This window comes from Peromyscus maniculatus, chromosome 14 (assembly GCF_049852395.1).
Source record: "Peromyscus maniculatus bairdii isolate BWxNUB_F1_BW_parent chromosome 14, HU_Pman_BW_mat_3.1, whole genome shotgun sequence".
Classification (NCBI taxonomy): domain Eukaryota; kingdom Metazoa; phylum Chordata; class Mammalia; order Rodentia; family Cricetidae; genus Peromyscus; species Peromyscus maniculatus.
The window spans coordinates 59,423,762-59,430,171 of NC_134865.1; the positions used below are offsets into that span (position 1 = coordinate 59,423,762).

The 6,410-nt window shown below is 50.1% G+C and overlaps 1 long non-coding RNA gene across 1 annotated transcript; it reads right to left on the minus strand.

Moving 5' to 3' along the window:
• Window positions 1-1,206: 1,206 nt before the first annotated feature.
• Window positions 1,207-5,505, minus strand: LOC121822430 (uncharacterized). The gene is made up of 3 exons (XR_006063532.2): window positions 5,388-5,505; window positions 3,774-4,048; window positions 1,207-1,468 (listed from the first exon to the last, which is right to left on the minus strand). It is a non-coding gene; the product is annotated as an uncharacterized LOC121822430 (long non-coding RNA).
• Window positions 5,506-6,410: the final 905 nt, after the last annotated feature.

Consider the following 6,410-nt stretch of genomic DNA (forward strand, 5'->3'; position numbering starts at 1 on the left):
ATCTCTGGCTTCTGAGCTTTTATCGTGACATCTGAGAGATGCAAGAAAGCTCCAGAAACAGTTCAGCTCTCAGCAACAACCCCCTTCCCCACGGCTTAGAAAAGCTGGATGTGGACATTTTGTATTCTGTTTGCGAGACTCCCCGCAACCCCGTGAAGCTGCAAGCCTTCCATCCATCCAGCGGCCCCCCCTCCACATCTATTCTCTACCGCACCCAGTACTTAGGGTTGTCCCTGTTTCTCAAGCTGCTTTTTATTTTTATTAATGTGCTTTTTTTTTTTTTAAGGTTGAAAGGCACACACACTATGTGTTCCCATCCAGTGGTTATGGGGTTATGGCAGGTACAGCGGGAACCCGCTGTCCGTGTCTGAACCCACCCTAAACCCCCATTATTGAGAAAAGCCCGATCGTGGGCAGCCGGTGTTCTGGTTCTCATTGTACAGTCCGCACTGGTGACACGGGACATGTGGAAAATTTTGAGAGCACTGCGGTGAATGGTGTGGAGGGGGGGGGGGAGCGCGAGCGGAGGGGGGGGGAAGAGGAGGGGAGGGAGCGAGTTACTTTTTAGCTTCCGCTAAGTACTTGGCAGCTCGCCAAGCCCGGAGGATTCTGGGAAGTGAAAACCTCCCCAGTATAAACTGCCAGCTTTAAGCAGCCCTGACAGTTCTGCTCCTTCCAAACTTGGCAGCCGTTCAAAGTGCTCTTTCATTTGAAATGCTGGAAGCCTGCCATGTGCAATGCAGATTTGCGGTGCCTGTGCGCAGAAGGAACTGATAAATGCCGTTGCAGTTGCCATGGGGACAGGAGGCTATCAGAATGGCCTTGTGATCCGCAGCCTCTCAACGCGGCAGGCTCCCCCTCCCGCCCGCCCGCCCTCCCGCCAGCCCCTCCTCCTTCTAGTCAGTGAGATGGTGAAATAAATGTTCTGGAAAAAGGTTAACCCTCCCGGCTCTGGCTTGCAAACTGAAAGGAGGTTAACCCCTTAAGACTTCCCCGGCCCTAAATGCTTGCCAGCAACACAGAGCTGAACAGCATCTTTGGGGGTGTTGGGGGGGGGTACCATTCCTCTCCCACCCCTGCGTCCTTCTGCTCCCCGGAGGCTTTTCGAAAGCTGTGTTTTTAATAGAGCTTTTCAGCAAGCCCAAGTGTAAGGCTTTGAGTCATCAAAACCCGGATGTAAACACAGCAGCCCTACATTCTGCACAGTTTGCGTGTATTTTATCTTTTTAATAATATTTAGCTGGCAACTTAAAACTGCAAGCATGCCAGATATTTTAGCCAGCCGCTTACATCATGCTGCCTCCATCTTAGGGAGAGTAGTTGCCGGTCCTTGCCTTGTTTCTCAGGTCCCCGCCTCACACTGCAGGCAATCTGGGTCCTTCTGAAGAGGCATCTTGTTGCAGCCTTAGCAAATCCAGTCCCTTAGAACATGACATCAGCTTGGGCAACAAAGATAGAGGACAGGTTCCTGTCAGAGACAAGACATTGGGTGAGTCAAGGTGAAACAGATCTGTCATTTATGCTGCAATTTCAGGTGACTTCGGTGAGGGTGCACTAGCCGGGATAATCACCCCTCCCTCCCCCCAGTCTTGCACAAGCTGCCATTTGAAACACAGCCTGAGTCAATGTACAGAAACAAAACAGTGTGTTCAAGATCTGGTATATTTTCAGGTCTGTAATGCCAACTCTCCGGGTGGCCTGTTTAATGGGGGAAAAAAATTAAATCCCCAGCCAAGGCCTATGGAAACCAAAGAGGGTTAGTGATTTATTTACACTGGGGTGGGAGAGGTGAGCAGTATTTCTTTTTTGCTCACTATTTCCTGAAGGCTTCCTAGACATAAACCTTCGTTAACATCCCAGAAAGGGGACATATTTTGGTCTGTGGTTTTCAATATTTTCTGCTAAATATATTCCAGTGAACTGTTTACCCAGGGTTTCAGCTTTCAGATCTTTATGTACCTCTAACACCTTGAGGCCATTCCCGGGTGGGATGGGGATGGTGTATGTTCATTAAAGAGGACTTTGCAGGCTGGGCATTGAGGCACGGGGGGGGCGTTGTACTTAGGTCTGTCTGTATAAATGAGGCTTCAAGTAGAGGTAAGAGCCAGAGGCCTCTTTGGTTTCAAGTGTGGGAAGATTACTACAGAATGTGGGGCCAATTTAAGTATTTCTTCCTACATGTGCGCTGCCATGGAAGCCCACACAGGTCAAAGACTAGGCCGGTCCCATTTGGTGGGACTTAACTGCAATGCCTTTGAGCATGACTCTTTAGGTGTCTGCTCCTGATTGCCTTTGCCGGTTTTTGCTGTTTTGTTTGTTTGTCTTTTGGTCAGAGCCATGTGTTTGATCTCAATGGAATTTTCCCATTCCTGAATACCCCCTTCCACATAAATAATCAATAAAAATCATCTGCTTCACCTTGCTGGCAGATCCAGAATTGAAGGGTTAGTGGTCACACACAATTTTAAGGAGCAATTGGCCCTTGAGACATCTCAAGATGGTTCTGGCTGGAGCTGAGGACGAAATCAGGTGATTCAGACCCCTCCTTTTCCCAGACGGCCCAGGCAGCTGGGTTTTTGGCTCCTGCAGCTGTTAAGCTTTGGCAAGCTAAGAGCATACTCGTGGTGGTGATTCCTTTCCCAGGTTGACCGACATGTTTCTGTACTGAGTGCAGCCATGTTTCCTGACTACGCGTGAATCAGAGACTGTATTTTTAACTCGGAGCTGCTGGGGACAGTTTTAGACTGCAAGCAGATCCTGATATGTCCTGTCATCAGGGTCCAGGGGTAAAGAATCTGTCTGAAGTCCTTGTCACTGAGAGTCTGGGCGTGTTCACGTCACATGATCATCCTGACAGCCACAGCCAGTTGTCCCAAAAGGCAAAAGGGTACCATGTTCACCCTTCCAAAGTCCTCGTGATGTTTGCTTATTTGATGGCTTCTGGGAGAAGAACTGCAAAAGCCAATTTGGAGTCCCAGAGTGCCTTCCCAGACAAGGCAAGCTCCAGGATTCCAAAAAGCCTTGACACCATGCTCTACCCTACTCAGCAAGAGCAACCCCAGAGGGTAGCCTGTGGTGGGGCCTCCCATCTACCAGGGGGAGCCAGGTCCCAGAAATCCATGCATCAGGAGGGCCTGTGGGGTTGGTTAGTTCAGGAGTGTCTGGGGGAACAATTCCCTTTTGTTACGTTGTCTGCCATGTGACCAAAATGCTGCCCGCTAATTTTAACCCCACCAAAGGACTGCTGGAAAAAAAAAAAAAGCCCAACCCTCTATCTTGCATCTGGAGAGAGACTCTGTGGCTGGATAAAAGCTTTCTCAGCCTGTGTTCTTCCTGTTTCACTTTCCAAACTTGCATTGTCGGTAACCTGAAAAATGATGAGTTTCACCAAATTCCTGGATATTGCACAAGAGGACAATGAGGCTATTTCAGGGGTTGTGAGTGTGTCTGGCACAGACCCCGGAAGCCATTGTTTTCTGGAGGGAGAATGTTTTAAGATTTCCTGGTGCTTTCCTTCTAGGGTCTCAAGGGCTCAGGGGATCCTGTCAGGGGTGAGGGCAAGGACAGCTCCCATGGGAAACCCTGTAGACTGTATTCTGAAAGGACCAGTAGAGGAATGAGGTGGTTAGTTAGACCCGTGGGGTGGGGCAAAAGGAGAGCCAAGGGGGGCATATTTGGAAGTGGGAACGACAGCGGGAAGGTGCATACGTCACTATACAGCTGTTTGGCCTGACTGGCTCCTGGGACAGAGGTCACCTCGTCTTCACACTCACTTTCAGGCCCTGGAGTTGATGGAAGACTGCAGAAGGCGCCTCTCTTCGGAGAATGGAGTCTCTCATCCTTGTCCTGACCAGGCCCAACCCTGCTAAGATGGAGCACATTCGGGATAGCAGGGCTGTAGATGAGGATGGACTCCCAAATCATCCCCAAGGCTATTCATTGTTGCGGTGTGTCTGGGTGGCCGTCAGTCCCAGTGAAAAGGCACAGAGTCTCAAAATCCAGAACCACCAGCCGGCATGGAGCCAGGCAGCCAGCCACTGCCACTATTCTAAAGGCAGGTAGAAAAGTAACTTCCATTAGCCTGTGGGTCCACCCTGCAGCCCCAGATGATAATATCAGAGCTCAAACACCCCCCTGCCCTGCCAGCCGTTGGTGACAGTTGTTTTGACAGCAGCTGAGGGTCTCAGCTGCCTAAAAAGCCATTTGCTGGGCTCTGCCCTGTCTGGCCAACATCTCCATATTTAAAGGACTCTAGTGAGCCTCCCAGGCCCCTGCCTCCTCCGAATCCACAGGCAGGGAAACCATTTTTGGGAGGGCAGGGAATTTACAAGGAGACTGACACTCCCTTTTCTGCCCGTAACAAAGTCATTATCACCTTCTAGGAGTAATCCAGAGCCATGGGCAACTTAAGGGTGTGGTGTGGTGTGTGTGTGTGTGTGTGTGTGTGTGTGTGTGTGTGTAGAGCAATGAATTTATCCGGATTACGTAGAGGGCATGGGTAAAAAAGATTATTTCCGTGAGTGTGGGTGACAGCTGTATCACTGCAAAGCTCCGCCCCATCCTGGTCTTCTCACTTTCAGCTAACCTTTCACTTCCTACAGGCTCCAGCATATAGCAAGATCAGCTCCTACCATCTTGCTGTTTTTGAGACCGGGTCTCCCTCTGTAGGTTGCTGCCTCAGCCTTTCGGACTCGGAATTCCAAATTTGCACCACTGAGTCCTGAAGGGGCAAATCTCCACATTAAGGTTGTTCTGTTTACTGTGTTTGTTGCACAGACTTGTGTTTCTGTTTGCATTCTGTTACGTTAAGGATTGAGCCCAGGGCTTCGGGCCTGCTGGGAGAGGCTACCATGGAGCTACACTCCTCAGCCCCAAAGACTTGCTTCGTGCAAGATGGGCTGGAGAGAGAGTTCAGCAGTCCCAGAAGACCTGAATTCAATTCCAGCCCCCACATCAAATGGCTCTCAACTGTCTAAGAAATGCCTCCATCCTCTGGCCTCTGTTGGCAGCATGTATTCTCACACACGCATACCTACCCACCCACGGACACATATACACTAATAACTAATACATCTCAACAAACAAACAAACCAACCCAGAGCTCATGAATAACTGGAACAATTTTTTTGAATCTTCCCGAAGAAATATTTGAATTTCATGTTTTGCATGGCCAGGCGCATATAGGGGATGGGGGTGGGGAGAAGCAGGCTGGCCACAGCCTTTAATCTCTGTAAGACCTCCTAGAGTCCTGTTTTCCCTAAGTCAACAGCCCACCCTGCCTGTGGAGTTACAGAAATGTAGATGAGAGCCAGCGTCAGCTCCAGGGCTTCCGGGTTTCCAGACTTCCGGCGGGCCCTCAGCTGTCAGAAGACGCATTTCTCACTTACCTTGCAGCCCTCGGCCTCCTGGCAGTTCACTAAGAACTCCACAGCTGGAATGCAGCTGCTTGGGGTGGAGCAAGCAGAGCTCTTGGTAGGTCAGCAGGGTGAGCGAGGGCCGGGAATGTTGGAAGGTTGGGAAAGTCCTTTCCTGAGCCAGAACTCAGGAATGCGTTTGGCCTCTGCTGAGAAAACTTTCCAGATTGAGGGAGGAGAGAAAGGGCGAAGCTTTTGCCTTCTGGATAGATTTTTTTTTTTTAAATTGCCCCAGGGAGGTCGACTGTTTTGAAACTGTCTTTGAAAAAAGCAATGTGAATGTTTAAATTGACCTGGAAACTTCCTCCCTTTTCTGTCCCTACCGTCGGAATCTGTTTTGCTGAGCAGTAATCAACAGGGACATTTGCCTTAGGGTCTCTCTTCCATCGCCTCTCTAAATGTTTAAAAACTTATTGTTGTTGTTGTTATCTTTAGTTCGGGGAAACTTTTGGATGCTTTCCAGGCTGCAGCCATAGAAGTTTCCAGGAAAATGGAAAAGCTACATTAGTGTTGTGAGCCTGTCTGGACCCGGGGCTAGACATGTTTTTTTAGAGTGCCTGCAATAGGGAGCCACCAGGTCTTGGGAGTGAGTCCAGCCAGGCAAAAGGGTAGATGGTGCCGGAAGGACCTGAGAGCATCCTAAAGCTCGGAGACAAATGTAGACTTCAGCTGGCCTGCCTCTTCCGGAGCCACAGACAGAACTGTGGGTTGTCAATTCAGGTGCGGGGTCTGGAGGGAAGTGCCACCCGCAAGCCCAAGTGGCCATCATGAGCCAAGCAGGTGGGTCAGAGACACAGTTCGGGGCACTCATGATTTGATTCAGAAACTTGTAGCTAGTTCAGAAGGCTACAGATCAGTGCGTGCACACACCTGGGGCCAAGGTGGCAGAGTCCACTGAAAACAGAAGGAAGGGGGGCTCCTGTTTCCAAGAAGCAGGCACCATGCAGCCCGGCTCCACGGACAAAGAGACAGAAATAGTCAGAGGGCCCCATGTGA